The 20,542-nt window shown below is 44.2% G+C and overlaps 1 protein-coding gene across 7 annotated transcripts in view; it reads right to left on the bottom strand.

Moving 5' to 3' along the window:
* Positions 1 to 20,542, bottom strand: part of raraa (retinoic acid receptor, alpha a) — a 148,718-nt gene that overhangs the window by 119,850 nt on the left and 8,326 nt on the right. For 3 of the 7 annotated variants that reach the window (XM_084342661.1, XM_084342663.1, XM_084342665.1), the window contains exon 2: positions 8,135 to 8,204. The exons of 3 other annotated variants lie outside the window; for them this stretch is intronic. The gene's annotated coding sequence lies outside the window, so the exon portion shown is untranslated. Of the gene's footprint in view, positions 1 to 5,024; positions 5,075 to 8,134; positions 8,205 to 20,542 lie in introns of those variants that run through there. One more of the 7 variants, XM_084342667.1, reaches the window with a different exon arrangement.

Below are 20,542 nucleotides of genomic sequence, written 5' to 3'. Positions count from 1 at the left end.
TAGTTGTTGGTAGTGTGTGCATAAACAGACGTGACCAGACATTTCCAATATGCCGTCTTCAGCTGTGGTGATTTATCTTGCGTTACTGTGCCAATCCTGGTATACCACGATGCCATTGCGATTGTTCACAACTTCACGTCATCAATCAAGCCATCAAATAAAGAAGAACACTGCTTCATTACCTGGACATAAGCTAACATTAGCAACATGTGTTCCTAATCTGCCAGTCGGCACTGACATTTGAGCAACTTCACTGTTGGACTTTTTACATTTTATAGTTTTATTTGTCTTTATCGGTCCTAGAGACTTTGCCGACATTGCATGAATGCAGCATAAACACTGAGAAAATCATCAGCGTGGCAACATCTTGGGTGGATGAGTTACACACACACAACATATAGCCATACAGGGATAATAGGGCCCTTAAGAGCAAAGAGTCACCATAAAGGAAAGTTGAGCATTTATAATCTCTGCTCATATAATATAATCATCATTATACTCATATATGCTACATATATACTACTGTCTATATGGGCTTATAGTTGGATGTGTTGTTTACCTCTAAATTGAAGGAGAGTGTAATAAATGGTGCCATATAGTATAACTGAACACATTATTGTTATTAACCAATATACCCTCTGGCTATTAATTCCTATGGTGACATGTTTACCTTAGGCGGCAGCCAATTAGACCACGCCAACGCATGCAAACATAAATACACAAACACAGTAGTGTGTGTGACATCAGTGTGAAGGCCTGCCATTATGAAGACAATTGACAATGAAGCTCTCAATGCAGTCACAGTAATATGTTTCTTTATCATTCAATAAGGCAATTCTCTTCTACAAGACTCTCAGTGGCACTGTGCTCATTCCTGAGGAGCCTGCAGGCAAGAAAACAATACTCAGGTGTTGAAATGTCTCTTTGCTACATTACAATCAGTAAATATGTGCAATTTCACACTGCGCGAGGTGAAGCTGAGCCTGAACAGAAGGATAGCTTTATATTTTAATGAACAGCACAGATGTAGCATGGTGCAACTAAATCTCAGCAGTGTAAAGGCCACACCCTGAGCACATGTTATACACAACTCCTTCATCCTTCCGCCTTTTCCTTTTACTGCACATTTTCCAGTGCAGGAAGGACCCTATATCACTGTATATAATACATCAGCCACTACTGTCGTTAATTTCTTCTCTCTTTCCCCTTTCTCTCTCCTCAGGGGTTCCCAGTGGCTGTCCAGAGCACATGTGTTTTGGTTTACCTAGAGCGGAGCCCTATCTGAGCCCGGCCTGAGAGCAGACTGTGGGCTTTGTCTGTGGCACCATTAATCAACTGTCCTTTAACAAAAACAGAAAACCAGATGAGAGACAAAGGGAAGAGACGTGGGGGGTGGGCCCTTATTTAGGTAGAAAAAAAAAGGCAGAGAGGGTAAAAAAAGAAGGGAGAGGGAAGAGAGAGAAATAGAAGGGGGGATGCTTGACCCAGATCCAGGCCTTCAATAAATCAAGCAGCAACAATAACAAGCAAAGTTTTCATGTGGCTTGACTGATTAATCAGGCTTTTTTTTTTCTGACATGGGAGGCGAGGGAGTCTTTTATTCTTCTCTCTCTGTCTTGTCTCTCTTGTGGGAGACTGAGAGAGAGGCTGAGTGAGTCTTTTTATGTTGGGTGTTTATGTCTTTATGCTGCAAGGTTTTAGAGGCCTGCATCGTTCATGGTTTAATGAGAGTAAGGCCTTCGCTTCATGGTGCAACAGGACAATTTCAGCCAAGGTTTCTGGCTCCATTAATGGGAGTAAGGGAGGTTGGACTCGCACCTTCCTATACACACATACGCACACAGGTATACAGATGTATGAAGGCACGAGCATGCGGACACAGGTTTCTTTTTTCTAATATGTAAAAAAAAAAAGCGCTCTTTTACACACACACACACTTTCCACACAGCGAGCCACAGGATGTGAAGCAGCCCTTCGAGACTCTTTGCAAGGTGCCGATCGATGGGCATTGAGTGTGGACAAGGAGGTCTCAGGATCGATAGGGGGCCATTACAGAGATGTGCCTACTGGGACCTGGAAGAGGAGGTGTGGGGGGGTGGATACATCTGGGCCCTTGATGCTGTCTTCTTTACCTCATTGGCGGGAGGTTTTACTCCACGTGAGTGTTCAGACACACAACCGTGGCCATGTACGTGCATTAAGCCTCAGTAAGCCTTAAGTTAAATGGTGAAGTACTATACGAGGACACACACACACACACATACACACACACACACACACCAGCTAATGGCATCCCAGGAGACCTGCTGCCACGCCAGCAGTGCTCATCCTCGTCTCCTTCTCTTAATCTCCTCTTTTTCCAGTGTCCTCATCTACAATCATCCTGCGGGGGGAAGATTCTTACTGTCTCTCTAACTCACTTTTCGGTGACGTCTTCTCCTCCACTTCCAACAGCCTCCCTCTCTCTCCCTCTCTCGCCTCGCTTTCCTCCTGTGAACTGCAGTGTCACCAGAGCTGCCTGTGCTGCGCTCTGTCAGTGGATCCTAACATTTTCTGTCACCCTCTTCTCATCCGCCGCTCCTCTGCTGCTCGCAGAGAGAGCACTGACTGTTCTATTCTCTCTCTTACATAAACACACACACAGGCACACACACGCACACAAAGTTGGGGAAACGACAGCATTGTTATTTCCACAAAATGTCTGGCAGTGACATAATCCCTCACCACTTCCAGTTTTGAAGTACTTGAGGTGTCTGCTCACAGCTGAAATGACTTTGAGAAGGAAGTCAGTGGGTATAATGTAATTAGTTACTAATGTAACTAGCTGGGGTACACAAATGTGTTGCAGCCACTTTTTGAAAAGAAAACTGTTTAACCATTTTACTCCCAAAAAAAAATCATACTGCAATATCTAAACTCCAGCCTGTTAAAGCGCTATACTTTCTAACTAAACTACACTCACAGAGGTGCTAATCACATGATAAGTACACACAGATGAGACAGTCTGACAGGCAACTGAAACCAGTGAGGCAGACTGTGAGCTCGCTCTTGCATTCGTCACCACTCCACAAAAAAAGTGAAAGAGAGATTCATATGCAATCCTCCTTCAAGAAATAGGAGGAGGAGGAGGAGAAGGGTCTCCACCTCCTACTCGCCATCGCCCTCTTTTCTGCGGCCCATCTCCACCAGCACCGTTATTAAAGGACGGTTGAAAACAGAGCATTTGGACGATGTTGTGGAGACGGAGGGCTATTAAAAGTCAGGCAAATGCCTTTACCAGTGCTTATGAAATTGCGCCGAGGTGCCATGTAGGCTCCTGCAAGTGCCGTCCAAAAAACCCTTCTGTGGCTGATCAAAAAGAACGTGCAAATGTACACACAACACACACACACACACATAGATGTACACACAGTGTCTGGGCTCAGCTAGCAGTCCCCTTTGGTTTGGAAGGCTGTAGCGGGCTATAACAACTACAGCCTGGCCGGCCTGTTAGTAGTGGGCTCTCTGTTTCAGCAATCTGGGTTCTCTTTGCCTTTGGACCGGGACCAGGTCAGGCTGCACAATACACCCCTGTGTTTGCAGAGCGAGAGAGAAAGAGGGCGAGAGAAAGAGAAAACTGCAAGCATGTCAGCCTATGTGTTTAAATATGTGCAAGCATGTATGCTTGAGTATGTTTTGGTTGTGGGAAAACTGCACATGTGTGTGTGAGCATATGCATGTGTGTGTTTTATGGCTGCTGGGCCAACCACACCCTTTCTCTCATGCATGCTGGATTGCATGGCCTCCCTTCTATCTCCCCAACCTCCATCGTTACATCATCATCGCCTCAGCTTTTTTGCTACCTCAGCACAACCAACAATTTTGGGACCCCTGGCAGCAGTTTCCCTCCCCCAGGCGGCATTTAAATGGTGTTGGTGGAGACCGCCAAGAGGTCAGTGCACCAGAAGTAACACACATCACTGTCAGTCTGAAACAATACAGTGAAAAGCAAACATGTCGGTGTATGCAACTGTGACCACTACAAGAAAAAGCAGACTGCAGATAGAGAGTGGGCCTGTGCCCCTTTAAGGAGCGCAGGCGGCACCTGTCCCTTTAAGATCTATTTCTCACAGCTTGTGGGTGCTGAGCTGAGCTGAGCGGGCTAGCCTGAGCCGAGCTACGCTGTGCTGTGCATGTATGGTAACAGGGGGGAACCGCGCCGCCCAGCCTGCCAGCCCACCACAGGGAATTTGTTTATGTTTCCTCGCTGCCAAGTTCCTGTCAGGAGGCGCCCCAAAGAGGAACTGCAGACTACTCAGTACAGTTAGCTACGCCCTCTTGCCTAGAGTGGCTGGGGCTTTCTGCATACAGTATCGGGTGGTGCTTTGTAGCAACACTCAAATCCAGGGAGGTCTCTTCATCAATTTCAGCACTCACTCACACACTCACACACACACACACTTCGAGCGCTCGCTCTGTTGTTCCAAAACCAGCACTGAGAGCAGCGAACTTTATAGAACAAGTTCTAACAGAAAGCTTAATTTATGAGCCCAAACAGATTAACACCAATTTACACAAAACACGTTACATAAAACAGCACAAAGGCATTGTTTCATTAAAGCAAAGCTTTACGAGTGGCACTTTGTTATGCAGTGGATTATGGGTATTGTAAAAAACTGAGCACCACCACATAAAAACACAGTAAACTGGATTGGTAAACTTGCGGGCATTAAGTCAAGCTCTTGTGGGAAAAAAGCTAAATCTGAATTACTCTCCCACTAATGTAAAAGCCTTCCAATCACACACACAAACATTTCCTTGAATCATAACAAGAGTGTGATCCATTACTGCCAGCGAAACAATGACTGCATCGCTTTTGCACATTAATACAATGCTTCATCCTGGCATGTGCATGCTATTTCTTGACTCATCCACCACATATGAGCCACTCTGTCAAGCAAGGTCAGCAAGTGCATTGGTCTCTATGTTAAGTGCTGCGGCCACCCGTAAGTTTGTCTCCCTGCAGAAAGGAAAGAGCCGCTTACTTGCAGTTGTGTCAAGGACGTGAGCCGTTTTGTCTTCAAACCCGCAATGTCCAGTCAGTGCGTGTGGTAGGAGATAGAGAGATGTGCGTATGTGTGAGTGAGTGGAGGAAGGAAAGGTCAGACAAGGCCACACAAAGGGGGCGTGGGACCCAGGATGGCGAGACGGAGGAAGAGATAGAGAGAAAAAAGGGGAAGAACAAAAGATGGAAGCGCGGATGGAAAGATGTAGGCTGGGGTTGGGGAGGAACTGGGTGAAAGCAAAAACAGGAAGCCATTTATGTCAGCTTGGATGGCGGGACAGCGCCCACTCCCTGTCACGTGCTGGCACATTTAACTGCTCTTTGACTGTACAGCCTGAAACTCCCCGTTTACACACACAATGAGAAGTACACCAGTGGCTGTGGGGAAAGGCACTGGCTGTGTTTGTTTGAATGAGAGTCATGATGCCTTTTTAAAGTTCTCTATTTTTTTCTCTGTGGGTGAAGTGCACACTGCAAACTTCGATTGAGCATCAGGACTTAAGTGTACTTCTGCAATTCTGCTGATGTGAGGAAGTAACATGCCACTCAATAGCTTTGCTATTCAAATGCCTTACAATAAATGAGCTCAGCAGCACAACACTGAGCTTAAAGTAGTTTTCTCAACCAAAACTCTCAAATTTGGGGGTTTGTGTAAATTTGAAAATGAGTAAATCAGGAGGTGGATGTGGTGAAAAGCCCCAGTGTGCAACACAGTCGCAACAAACACTACGATCAAATTAAAGGTGTACTATGTAGTTTTGAGGAAGTTTTAATCAGAACAGAAATATCTCCACTGACTGATTTTTTTATGCCTAAGCAAACTAAATAAACAAACTCTTGGTTTTCATGACTGAATAAACTGAATAAACAAAATGACCTTCAAGGACAACACATTTCCATTCTGTTTTACTTTGTTTCAAAGTGTTCTGGGGACCTCATTTTCATCTGAGAACAGCTTATGGAAAAATGTATATTTCTGTCTTTGTATTATTACCTCATTAATATTATAAACTTTGAACTTTGAGTTTGAATTTCTTCCACAAAACTACATAGTGCCCCTTTAAAGGGTGTCAAATAAAGGAGGAAAAAGTGAGGTGAACAAATAATCAAAATATTTTTATTGTCAAATCAGCCAAACTCAATTAAAGGAGGTTAAGGTCAAATCTATCACAACATACCATTATAAATGAAGGATTGTGCTGCTACAGATGCCCCGGCCTATAAATCATATTCTATATTCAGATGCAAAGTAACATGCCTGTTTTGAAAGGAGAATAAAAAGTGCCATCATACAGGAACAACTGTGCATAATAACAACACATTTCAACTTCCCTCAAGTTTCCATCTGGGGAGTGGAGAGAAACACACCACTGAGAAAAAAAACACAGGAGTCCCATTCTAGACAGAGGGAGAGGCAGCCGGCTCAGCAGCCACCGCCGACCTACCGCACACAGAGTGTGAATCATTAAAGGCATGTGTTCCACATCAACTGCCGGGGCCGCTTCCCAACCCGTGTATGAGCCTGGGTCTAAATTACGACGGGCAAGGGAGGGTTAAATACCGCTGTACGTGGAGATGAAAACCCCAAACCTGCTTACTCAGAGACAGTGAGTGAGAAGGAAAACCAGAGAACGACTGTGCGCTAGTACTGCACGTATCCTCTGCCAGTTAAATAAAACATAAATAAATAAATGATGCAGCTAATGGAATAATTACATGCTTCCAATAAGAGTGACATTTCATCATGAACAGATGAAGTGAATAAGCTTTATTGCCCTCCAAACAACTAAAATGAGAGCCAAACTGAATTGAAAACTGACCTACTTAAATTTCTACATGTTTTTCTGGCTGCCTTTGCCAATTTCTAACCTCACAAAAACTACAGTGGGATAACTTTCCCCTAGAAAGGTAAAAGAAGAGAGAGCAACACAGACTTGAATATAAAGACCAGAATGCCAGTCTTACTCTTGTCCATCAGGCCACCCGCGTGCCAAACTCGTCACTAACAGGGAAGTATTTGCCAGACCACTTGTCACCCTCAGTTACGACACATGGACGTCTTCTGTGGGAGTGAATATGCGTTTGTGCACAAAAACGTACACCCACTCTGGTGTGGGCATCCAATGAAGGAGTGGATTTGCAGAGGGAGTCTGCATTCTTCTGGGTATTGGCTGGCATCTTGGTGCGCATACCATTCTGTTTGCTTTTTGCTTGGAGGCTGGTATGAGGGACGGTGTTCGTCTGAGCGAAGAGATCGCCTTTCCCCAGGGCCAGGAAGGGACAGAATGTACGGGATAGGACAGGACAAGACAAGACATGACAGGACAGGACAGGAGAAGACAAGTCCGTACAGGTAGCAGAAGAGCAAATGGGAAAGGACAGGGAAAACTAAGCCACGTTCCCGGGGACTGTGATTGGCTGAGAGAGGAATTTACCAACCTTTACAGTTCCTCGCTGCCAGTCATTATTGTGGCAACGTTCTGGCAGAACAACATGAAATGAAATGAAGGGAAAGGACAGAACGAAATAAATACTTCACTAGTATTCTCTCTGCTGCCACAATGTTGCACAGCTGACAAGAGGAAGATGAATCAGACTCAATAAATCAGTCTATAGTCACAGAGTTATGATCCAAGTTCTTCAAGCCAGTTCCTAATGATGAATGGCTGTTTTTGTTTGGTCTTTGTCGCTCGAACATGACAGAGCAAATCTCCCCGCTGCCAGCTCCAACTCTGATGCAACAGACCCAGGATTAGACTTGATCCTACCACTGGCGGCATGCGGGCCACAGTACCTCCTCGAAACAGTACGGCGCGTGTGTCTGCGTATGTGTGTGTGAATATAATTCCAATACCTCAGCAGAGATACATAGAAAGTGACCTTTGCGACAGCAGTGAAAAGCAGAATGTACGATGAAGACTAAAGAATCATGAGCTCCCCGTTCAGTGCAATAACAAAGCCAATATGGCAGTCACATGACGAGGAACAATGCTATTGTGCAGAGAGCAAGATGGCGTTTGGTACCCACACACGCAAGTGCAGGGAAGTCCAATTACCCAGAGTTGACAGGAGCGACAAATTCGGGCTTACCCCAAAAACGTCAATCTCCCTGTCCTTGGCCAAGGAAATCTCCCCTTGAATCGATTGCAGCTCCTAAGCTCTGAGGAGAGAGGAAGAAAGAGAAAGAAAGATATTTGAAACCAACAGCTTTGTGGTCCTTATCCACGTGCTGCAGACTCAGTGACTCCCTATAGCCTCTCTGGCACACAACTGCTCCACTACACGAGAACTCTTACACTCTTTTTCCTCCTTCAGCTCTCACACTCCCTGTAATCTCCTCGCGCTTTTTCCAATAGATTGGACTTTCTCACTCACTACATTTGCACCCCAGACATCATGTGAAAAGTGGAGTAAAACAGTGCTTTTGTGGTGTGTGAATTAACCTGGGGCCTAGGCAGGCACAGTAGCGCTTATGGCCACAACTCAATTACAGCAATGTGAATCAGGTGGCGGCCTAGAAATCCCCTCAGCCTGATGCACAAATAGGAACACAGAGGCGCCTTCATTGCCAGGACGGAGACAAATCTAAAGTGGCGTGTCATCTCTACACAGACAGCTAGGCCCGAGCTGTACAGACGAATGGCTGCAGCAGACATGGATCTCACAACGCTGTTCTGGAGCAAGTCTGCGCACAATGTCATTTTGTTTATGCATGTTGCTTAAATATGTTTACCAATATGGCGGTTCGCAGATCTAAATTAAAGAGTCACATGGCACTTGAGACCTCCGATAAATGCCACCTTTGTGCCGCACAAGGCATGGGAAATGTTTTGTGGGATTGTTTTTAACCAGAAACAACTGGATGAAAATTACAGGATGGTTTTTTAAATGTTAAAAGGCACTTTGTTGGATTTCATGGAATCAACAGAAACTGCTCAAACAGCACAATCATGGTCAATAATATTTGAACAGAAAATTGGTTTGTGTCAAAATTACTCAGAAGCAGTGAACTTTTCCCGTCTGTCTCCTTGAGGAGAAAACAGAGACAGTCTCTTTTGAGCATATCTTGGCTACACAATCCCTCCAGCTCCCATAAAACATAGAGCTGAGGACCAGGGTTTTCCAAATGCATGTTCAAGTGAAACCATTGACATTTAAAACTATGGTCTGTTTGGTTTTATTTCACTTCACTACGCACTTGCTACAGTGGGCAGGAATGGTCCTATACATTAACAAAGCAAGCATGTTGTAGAAAGGACAGAGCTCTCCTGACAGCCATGGTGACACCACTACGAAGAAGAAGAAAAACAGGATCCCCTCCCTCCAGGCCAAAGTGGGCTTGGAGCCATTTTAGGGCGCACTCACAATTGGCCCAGTTGCTCCGTACCATGCCGAAGCACGATTGTCCCTCCTCCCCAGTCCCCCAGATGGCATGCACTCACATTGCTCCAGCCCCAATCGGGCCTGAGCACAGAGACCTCTTGCACATACGTCATCACATCGTAGTACGACACATGCATGACTTCATGTCATCATAAAGCGTCCTTTAGTTTACAAGAAGTGCAGTCGCAGCACACTGGAGAACAACACAGCGAATGTGACTGTAGCTTTACTGGCTTATTTTAAGTCGTTTTGGTCATAGCAAAATTCATGTATTCACAAAGGAAAGGTTGCATCGATTATACGTCATATCCATATGGCGTACCCTTGCTTGTGTTCATGTGTGAGCAACCTTAACATGCCAAAAGCACACCTCTGCCAACTGTGCCAGGGCCGAGAAAGTGTACCGAGCTTGAGCACAGTACGGAGCGCTCACACTAGTCAAACAAACTGGACTTTGGGGGTCAAACATGATTGGGCACGGTACGGATTGCCCAGTGTGAGTATACCTAAGAAGCAGTAAATTCATTTCACACTAATTTGTTATCACAATCTCCTGAGGACAGTCAAAATGTATGCATTCATTTTGGAGAGGAGATACAAACTCCATATTTATCTTTTGCATAACTGAATAAAAAAGCTGCTGTCAGAGGAAAATAAGGCCCCCAGAACACTGTTTGAAGCTAGAAAGGCGGTAGGGTCAGCCAAATATAAACAAAGTAAAACAGTATGAAATTGTGCTGCCCTTTAAGGTCAGTTTGTTTATTTAGTTTGTTTAGGAAAAAAAAACAGTCAATGAAGATCTTTTTCTTCTGATTAAAATGTCCTCCCCAAAACTACATAGTGCACCTTTAAATTACAAGCATTGTTTTTATTTGCACATGATGCAACTCAACTCCAAACCTCAAGTCAATCTTAAGGAGGAATCATGTTTCCAAATTCACATGAGGTGCAAATAAATGCATCAAGCTTTGTTCCAGCAAATATGGCTCTTGCATGTATCGGCTTCAAGCTCACCTCCCTGCTACATGTGCTAATTTACCCTGTTTGACAAAGATGGTGAGGGAAGACCAGATTTAAAAGATGCAAAGCCAACATCCCTGTCAAGCGGTGCCTCTGCAGATCCTACAATTACTGTAATTCTAGACCTATGCATTACAAACATGTCATGTAATATTTGTACTGTCTAATACCACAAAAACCCATTCACAACAGGGTGTGGACACTTACATCATGAACACTTAAATCACAATGCCACGTATTAGCCCTGGAACAAATATCACCTTGTATGAGGTGGCTTGCTGTCCTTTACATTTCAAAGCAGGGTAGAGAACAACATACAGTGATACACCCTAAAATACAATATGCTGTATAATCCAATAAAACACGGCCTCAAGAACTATATATTCAGATTTACAGCTCTTAGACATGGTCAATAGAAAACAGTGAATAGAAAGACAACATTATGTTGATGTTGGCATGATTGGCTGTTAGAAGTGCAGTATGTAAGTATTGGCCACCTGTGATATTTATTCATATCTAAAACAAATAGGGGGCAGTATATCACTAGAGTAACTGCTGCCAACTGTAGCTGCCATTAGCTTGTTAGCTCAGTTAGTCCTGCAGGTAGCGGTCCGTACTAGGGGCTCGCTGCACCGGGTAAGTGTTGGTGTTTACACCGCTAGCACAGGAGCTTTGGACCGGGACGGGATGGGGCAAGCTTGTTAGCATGCTAACTCTTGTCAATATTTCTGCAACACAATACACAGACAATATAACAACAGAGATGCTATTCACTTTCTGTTAAGGATTTCAACATTTTTTTTTACATATTGCACCTTTAATCATAGCATCCAAAAATGCATCACTGATCCATTTTCTTGCAGTTATAATAAAAGTCGATAAAGTGATGCACCTGCATTTGTTTACAATTTATATGCCTGTAAATGTGAGTGGAAACATGTAAAAACACACTAATTTCAGAGGTGAATTATAGCTTTGTATCAGACCAAGTCCATTCAGTCAAAGCATGGCTCTGGTCCAAAGTTGTGCCTGTCTCAATTAAACCTAATATTGTACGGAGCATTTAGCTGCAAGCTAACGAAAGTGCTTGTTCCTTCAGCTGACAACACTCTAAAGTGTAAGACTCTGGGTCTTTGCTGCCCTATGGTATATATATTCCAACCTGACAATCAGCCAATCAGCTGGCCTGTGTGCCCAGACCCTGAACAACCCTGAACGACATTTATTCCACTTCCTGTCTCGTTACACGCCCTTACTTCCTGTTTGTGGATCTGAATGGTGTCTGAATTGTGTGTTTTTACTGGTCCACTAGACCAAGAACAGCCTAATTTAGACAAAAGGGCAGGTAGGATGAAATGAGGACAGAGTTTATGCACATGTCCGTGAGCATGTGTGTGTGTCTGGTGTGTGTGTGTGTGTGTGTGTGTGTGTGTGTGTGTGTGTGTGTGTGTGTGTGCATATGCAAGCCTGAAGCCTATACACTGATCAGAGTGGACAGGAGTAGCCTGGGGTAATCACGTCATTATCCTTGCTGATGGGTGAAAGCGACTAACCGCAGACACTCACCTTTCTCTCTCTCTCTCTTACACACACATACACACACATGGAGAAGAAGGGGGCCTCGCTGCTGGAGCCTTGCCAGACAAGTCCATCTGCTTTTAAAATGGAACCCAATTTACCACACCTAGAAGGCCTCAATTGCTGAGGGACCTGCAGTCTGACCAAGCGGAGAGCCTGAAACAATAATATAGCAGGGTCACCCGATCCTCAATGTACAGGCGAGCATCGGCTCATGGGACTTTGGGTTGTACAAGTACTCCTGGTTAAAAAGGTTTGATGGGAGGCGGCTCAACTATCAAGTGAAATCATTCATTGACTCTAGGACATTCACTTATTCGTTGTGACAGCAGCACGCCTCCTTCGCCGCTCAGTGCAAATGTGTAAAAAAACTGATTGCGGGTAGGACCAGCAGTCTCCAAGTGCGAGGCTACTTGGGAATGGCAGCCCTGCAGCGAGAGTCATGAGCTGACATTAAAACAGACACAATGTGTTGTTTTAACTCACTCGGCTCTATAAAATTCCATTGGCCGCATGCGCGCGCACGTGCGCTCACACAATACAAACCTCTCTCCTTGAGGCTCTCAGCGGTGGAAACCCCCTTCAGTCACACATAGATCACATAACCTCTCTTGACATCGGAGGACAGCACTCCCAATGGAAAGATGCAGATTCACACACGCTGAGTGCCGGCCAAGGCTCCAGACTGCCATTGTCCTTCAGAGTCATCCAAACAAAACAATGAAGAGGGTCACGCAAGGCCCCCTGTGGAATGGTAAATAACCAGAGCGAGTGAGAGGGAGAGTCAGAGAGAGAGGGAGAGGAAGTGAGGGAGAGATTCAGAGAGTAATCCACTGACAATGACTGTGTTATATGGAACACCAAGTGCAAAATATGATCGTCTGGGGGCAGGTGAATTCCACCAATGTTCAATCATTCAGAAGACTCTGACAGTGCTAGAATGGAAAATACGTCAGCTCCATGATGTAGAGAGCCAGAACAGCCATGTAAAGAAAGAATGTAAATTATCTCACCTCTAGGTATAAGGAATTATAGTAACTATAACACATGGGGAAAACACATCCATTCAACGTTGCGTTTTATAACCATATTTTATGAGTTCAAGTAGAATAACAGCAATTTACATCTCGTACAGTGCAGGAGGCAGTAGTTCTTTTTAGGAGTGCAATCATCTTGGTTAGTGTGGCTTTTGTCAAAGCCATGCACAGGCAGACAGAGGGGGCAGAATCCGAACGATATCAAAGGCTTAGATTGTGGTGATGTTAATCATTCATTAGCACTGAGTGACCCTTAATCATAAAACCATCTTTGTTGTCATTATTCATCTGGCATAAAACGCTGGCCTGTTAATTCAGACTCAGGATGTTGACAATAGACGGTCTACAAAGGGCTTGGAAGGCACAGTCTCCCTCCCAATTGGTCTTTCATATGCTAATGAGGGAACCGTTTTGGGTTTACTGGCCTGGTTGGAAATGATTTAGGGCGACACCGGTGCTCTGAGCCTTTATGTTTAGACTGGCCGCGGGGGCTCATATATCACCCTGATCATTAATCAATTAGCGTCTCCGAGCCACCTGTCGGACACATCGGCACACAAAACATTCCTGCCCTTGGGCAGTTGCTAGACGATGATCATCAGTAGCACCGCTATTACCTTCCAACCCCTCGACACCCTGCCCCCATCCCCTTTATGGTAATACCCTGATGGATTACATAATCACACCCAAACACTGCCCGCGACCAAAAGGGCTCCGCTCCAAGAGAAGCAAATCTGAGTGAAAACCGCCATGGTGGGTTTTTTAATGGGTCTCCACCTCCCAGCTCAACTGCACAGCAAGTTTTTTAACACGTCCTCCGCTGTCACAAACAGAAAAGACGGGGCAGAGAGGAATTGATGCCGACCTTGAAAAGGAATCAATAAGCTGACGGCTATTCAAAAGTGCTGAATGCACACCAACGCTGTGTCCTCCATTGTTTTAAATGCAACTGCCTCCAGTGGGGTATTGATGGCTGTTTAGTATTGATGACGTGTCACAGTAGCCAAATACATGTGAGATGGAAAGGTTTAAACTATCAGGGTCTTAGTGACATTAGAGTAGGTCCATGAAAGTGATTTTGTTTAGACCAGATGAACTTACTAATGACTGGCAGTAAGTCAACTAGAAACTCTAATGCCAACAGGATTGTAACCCTTGTTTTTAACATGCCAACAGTTTTTGGGGATTGCAGACAAAAACCCAGAGGCAAATCACAGTTTCCTCATCGCTCACGCATGAACTATTCAAGGACATGATCCGTAATCTCCCTTTTGCCTTGCAGATGGTTGTAAAATATCAAGCAGGCTAAATATCTGGTCATGCATACCCCTTCTCAACCAAGGCCGTTCAGGTGCTGGTTTGGAACCAGTGCGTTTCGACAACCAAAGAACAGGAAAACTGGTTCCAGAGTGGCACCAATGCTAGAACAGAGAAACGCTTGGTTGAACCACCTTTGAACCAGCACTAGCACTTGCACAGTACCACCACATGGCTCGCTTTAGTCAAAAAGGGGCATTAGGAGATGGGTCAGGAAGCCATGCAATGAGCTACAGCCAATGAGAGCAGACACAGGCTGGGGGAGGGGATGAGTCAAGAAGGAGAGATGGAAGAGCAAAGGAGCAGCAGCCAGCCAGAAAACGTAGTTTGGAAACAAGACAGACTCATCGAGGATTCCTCTGACCCTAGTTGCTCATCAGTCATGTAGTGTGCACACCATGACTTCAAGATTCCTGATTATAAGACAGAATGTTGTGTAGTGTGAACAGCACAGCCATCTGACAACTTTGAAAGTTATGTAGTGTGACCAAGGCCTAAAACAAACACTCAGTGGCTTTCAGACTAACTGTTCATTCATCACAGATTCTGCAACAATCACAAATGTTTCTGTAAACTTCCAGTTTCTGGAAAACTGAACGAGGCCAGACAGAGAAGTGAAAAAAAGTTGTATTCAATTTTTCATGGTCTGGGTTGTTTGAAAATTCCATCGAGGTTTGTAATCTCATGAAGCCACTTGAGACACCGTGTGGTGGGAGCGACGGCAATTGAAATACTCCTCAAAGATTTCCGTTTAACAACTGCCCCCTGCTTAACCGCCACAAGTGCCGTTTTTTCTGGAGATTTGTATGCACAGTTAAACTCTCTTGCAAAGGCCCTCGCTGCTACTAGACAATCTCTTTTTCACAGCCTTGCTTCGCAGACAATACCCAACTCCCAGCACCCTCCCATCCAACCCCCAAAAACCCTTCACATTTTTCACACTTTTTTGTTATTTGGAACTAATTCTTAAAAGCAGCTGAAGAGATAAGTGGAACTAAAATTAGAGTCTAATCCGCCAACCCTCAATATGGGGACATGGAGAAAGTAGATTTGTCAAGCCTTGATTTAGCAGTATTCTTTCATTATAAAAGTAGCACTCTTCACGCAGCTTAGCAATACGAAATGGCTCAATCAGTCTCATGTGGAACACTAAAGTGGGAAAGGGGTGAAGAGGATGGAGTAAGGGCCTATCTGTGAACCCAGACAACTTGGCATCATGCTGGTGCTATTATTGTGTCACCCGCATTGTTTTTCCTACCTGTGCTGCACTCTTCAACTCTCAGGGTTCCCCCCTTGAAAACGACATTCGCCATCCACTTCTAAAGGCTCCAAACAGAGGAGCTGTTTCACTGGGGTATTGTGGAGAATCTGGGCCACTGTGTTGGGTGTGTAAAGAGTGTAACACTGGGCTGGGCACTAGAGACTATTTTTTTTCTTCTTTTTCGTCTTTTAAATCCAACCAGCTCAGGCAAGGAGCCAGCTACCGACATTATCAGGTGGATTTTCAAAAGAACAAAAGCTCCTCTGCGATTCTTTACACTGGCAGTGAAAAAAAAAAGCTGAACAGAAACCACATCCAGCATAGATACTACCATGTGTGTGTGTCTGTGTGTGTGTGTATGTGCTCGCATACACATTTACAGCCCCTGTCCTTGGTATTTCAACCAAATTCATTTCTTCCAGCAGATTATTTCCCAGATAATCTCACACTTTCTTCTATTTGCTTATCTCTCGAGTAAGATCCTAAAAACTGGCTGTGATATTATAAGTGCAAAGGTCAAAACTAAAGCTGAGAACACGGAGAGGAAAGCATATCTGTTCTGGCTCACTGTATCTAATCACATTCACAACATAAATGTATTTCCGAGGCCACAAGGCCAAATAACAGATTTTTTTTGGTACGATAAAGAAAAGGGGGAAGAAAATCTCACACTTGACTGCAAACAAGGAAAGTGCATATTTGTGTTGCCTGGTATCTGTGTTGGAGAGAAAAACTAATGCCTGAGCAAGATAAAGGCTATCCACGGGGAACAGGGGCAAAGAGAAGACAGCGGGAAGGAGGAGGGTGATGGGCGACAGGGCAAAGGCTTGACCTCTCGGGGTCAATAGGTGATTAGTAACATTTATCATACCTACGCGAGCTGCTAAAAGAGAAGCCAGGCAGCTTCTCTCTGAAGAATTCATCCACATTTCGATGTCAAAGTCCAAATGAAGGCTGGGCCCACTACTGGCAACCAGATGCCCTGTGTTTATGACAGAGACAAATATTGGAATCCCTAAGTGGAAAAACATGCCATGCTGGCACACAGCAGCAGCAGTGAAACGTTACATCATTTTGACTATTTAATGAGCGCAGCCTGGATCACATCAGAAGTTTAAATACCTGCCAATGCCAATATAAAAGCTTGTATTTCACGCTTCATGAGAGGGGCTAAAAAATAAGTTTCATGCGATAGAAAAACAATGGCTGGAGGATGTAGGAGCTGCGGTTGTGGTTGAGGGGGAGGCAAGCAGTGCTGTCTATGTCCTGATGGAAGCCATGTAAGGTATGAACACAGGGAATCCATGGAGCCACAGCTCAGCCACACTGACATTCACATGGAGGAATTGACAAAGAGGCGATTGAGCGCTGGGACCAGATTTGGCACAGACTTATTAGAAAACACTCCACCCTTGGGGGACTGCCCGACAGTGGCTCTCTGAAGAAGCACGGCAGCTTTGCATTGTTTTGGTGCTCTGGACAAGTGGACCAGAGCTGGAGTGGGCCAGAGGCCAGCGGAGGATGAAAACATGCTGTTGTGCGGGAGGACAATTAGGACAAGCTCACGTAATAGACATCCATCAAAGTGAAGATGACACTTAATTCACTAATAAAACAAACATAGCCTTCTTGTTAGCCATTTCATAACTTGTGCATGGGCAGAAACCCCACAATGAGTCTACTATAGACATGAAATTCACAAACAAAACACAAATTAGAGATGGCATCCCATTTTCACATCCCACACCTCCAACGCACAGAGATTAACTGTGTTCAGTTGCAAACACAAGCCTCCAAGATTCTCAAGCACTTTCTTTAAATGAAGTGTTATGATGGTACAATAAATGCAGTGAAAAGCGACTTTTTCTTTTTCAATTGAAAATTCAGCAACCCTTAACCCCGCAGTTTCAGTTGTCTGTGGGGACTATGTTGCCTAATGCAACAACTGAAAGGCAGGGATCCATTAAGATGATGGGGTTTTAATAACGAAAAAAAACATCAGGTATGAGCACATCCAGCTTTGATAGATTTACATCTAAAACTGTTCTACTCTTCCTTCAACAACTTGATAGAGCTCCCTCGGTGCTCAGATGATGAAACAATGCACACCTGTTTTCAATTTGTCAATTCACGAGCCAGATGACCACAAGCCCAACAAATAAAACATTACACTGACGTTCGTTAATCACAACTGTCATTTCATTGTTTGTGAAGAGGTGAAAGAAGAATAACTGATTATCACCGAGCTGCACACAATAGTTTAGCACTTCAAGCACCCCTTAAATGTTGGGGAGCATGGCTAAGCAAGAATGCAAGAAAAGCAGACTTTTCACATGTGCATAGGTGTCACAACGGGCAGAGCTCCAAATGCTCTGTTTTCACCTCATTTTTCACATTCCTGCTTCCACCACTGTCCGTGCTCACCGCTGAGCCACACCGGTCAACTTTCTGGACTGGGACAGTGAAGGAGAGCAGTCGAAATCAACAGCCAGCATTTTCAATTTTCAAATCAGAAAATGTATCGGCGTTACCGATTACATTATGCCCAGGAGGCCATAACAGTGAGCTATCATGTACAGAAACAGGCTTTAGAACCGCCTGAACTAAATAGGATGCAGCCAATTTAATGTTTTTAATTACACCTGTGCTTTTCTTGCAGTGAGGGTAAAATTTCAGATTTTCTTCTTTATTCATCTCATGTACCGCTGATTAAACCTGTATGAAAATATGCACAGAAAAGACTCTTTTTAATGTGTCTGTTTACAAGTCCTTGATTGTGGCAGATAACCCTCTGCTGACAGTGTTTCTGTTGTTTGCTGCAGGGTCTTTAAAGTAGCTCAAACCGCTCAAGATAGGTTTACTTAAAATTCTTGAGTGTGTGGAGCCATTTTTGAAACAACCACATCCTGTTGTGCTTGGGTCTCCCACCCACACGCTGGTTTAATATAATATCTTCAAAGAAACTAATATCAATCAATATATTCATTAGTATTAATGTGCACAGCTTTTGGTTTGAGAAGAAAATCTGTTATACATTAATAGGGATCACAATTATTGATGTAAATGTTGTCGGGGATGTCCAGCCTCATCCATTTTGATTTTTTTGTCGCAATGAAAAACAGAGCCTAGCTTGTGATTGTAGCGAGGTTAAACTAGGTGTGTCCCAAGCTGCTCTACAGGATGGGGATTGAGGCCATCAAGGCATTTTTTAATGGATTATATAAAGCTCAATCACTATTCCGATCCTTTGTTTATCATAATCCACTGCGCCCCTATAAACACTGGAACCTGGTCCTTGAGGCGCAGCATTGTACTGCAAGTGAATAAACTGCAAGGCAGCGTGAACAAATAAACAGTAGCCAGGAGTCCCAATTAATATTTTCCAAACAGACAGCCAGCGTTAGCAACCCAAGTTTGGGTTTAAAAAAATGTCGGTGTTGCTTTGCAGGTGGAATCGATGCTGTGGATAAGGAGAGAATGTCTAAAACATGCCCATACCTTCCAGTGATATAAGATGCACACTTTTTTTCTATGTGGATACTAAATAAAACAATACAGGCAACAAAATCACATAGGAAATTATCAAAAGGAAGCAGTGATGTACGCTGTGATTCGGTATGTATTAAAATGTAATGGCAATACTCAGTTGAGTAGGCAGTGACTAGGAAAACTAGCAACAGCAAATGAGAGGTTCAGCAGAAATCGCCCTGGAACACAAAGCCGAGCGTTGCCGAGAAGCCTCCTGGAACACGGTCAACACATTTCACACACGCAGGGCCTGGAAACAACACGCTTGGGGCTTCCACCTTCATTTAGATGAAAATGGACCTCCTCGAGAGGAAATAAAGCCATTTTTAACTCCCCCTCTCGCTACAAGACGGCCTCCTGTAATGTGCCCAGTCAATGGACTGTGGGTTTATTCAACTGCAGGCAGCCCACAGCACTGCCATAAATAATGTAGGGCAGCTCACATGAAACCCTAATCACCATTGTGCTGTCACCCAACAGAGAAGATTGCTTGTTTAATTTACTGCGCCGCATCTGTCTCAGTTCTGCCCAATTTAGTTTCACAATTTCAGTGGGCAAGTACTCCAGGTATTTATCAATACGCTTTTCAGCCAAAGCCATGAATCAATAAGAACGCAATGTTTATGTATCTAAGTCTGTGTGAGTGTGTGTTTGTGTGCGCACATGTGTTTTGGATGATGGTGTGCGTCTGTGCCATGAAGAACAAACAAGAAAGCTGCAGCTCGTGAAACAACAAAGGCTGGCAGAGAAGACGCCATCAACACTCAATAACCAGGGCTCATTATTGGCCATCTACAACGTACTTCATTACATTACTATTCCATTAGCATGCTCACATTTGCATATTCCAGTCACCTCTTTACAGGGGCTGTTGATCATAAATGGCAGCCATATGCTGCCTGGTGCGCCATATTACAGAATTATTACTGCGACACAAAAAGCCAAGAAAAATGGAAATTATGTTGACATGAAATGAAGTACAAAACCAATCAAAGGATCCGCCTTTATTGATAGTGTCTGACAGCCTCACTTGCTGAATGAGTATCATTTACATCCAGCAGTTGTGGTTTCTCACTGACAAACATCTGCAGCCGGAGGTCTAGTTTGCTGGGTGCATTTCTGAGATACTTTTCTCACAAATACTTGTACTGCACATGCAGTTTATTTGTGTAAACTACCGACACACCACCGACCAACAAACATTTATTTAGCTTTTACAGAAACAAGACATGGAAGATTAATTTGTGCTATATACCCACACGAAGGGAAATGTCATTAGCCTGTAATCATCTTTTGATGCACTTCTTCTTGGGGCATATTTTTGGCTTGCCGTCCACTCCTGCAGCTACAAACATAGGAATCCTATCATCTAAG

This window comes from Pagrus pagrus (assembly GCF_965226575.1).
Source record: "Pagrus pagrus genome assembly, chromosome: 21".
NCBI lineage: Eukaryota > Metazoa > Chordata > Actinopteri > Spariformes > Sparidae > Pagrus > Pagrus pagrus.
This window is presented reverse-complemented; position numbering and strand designations above follow the sequence as displayed.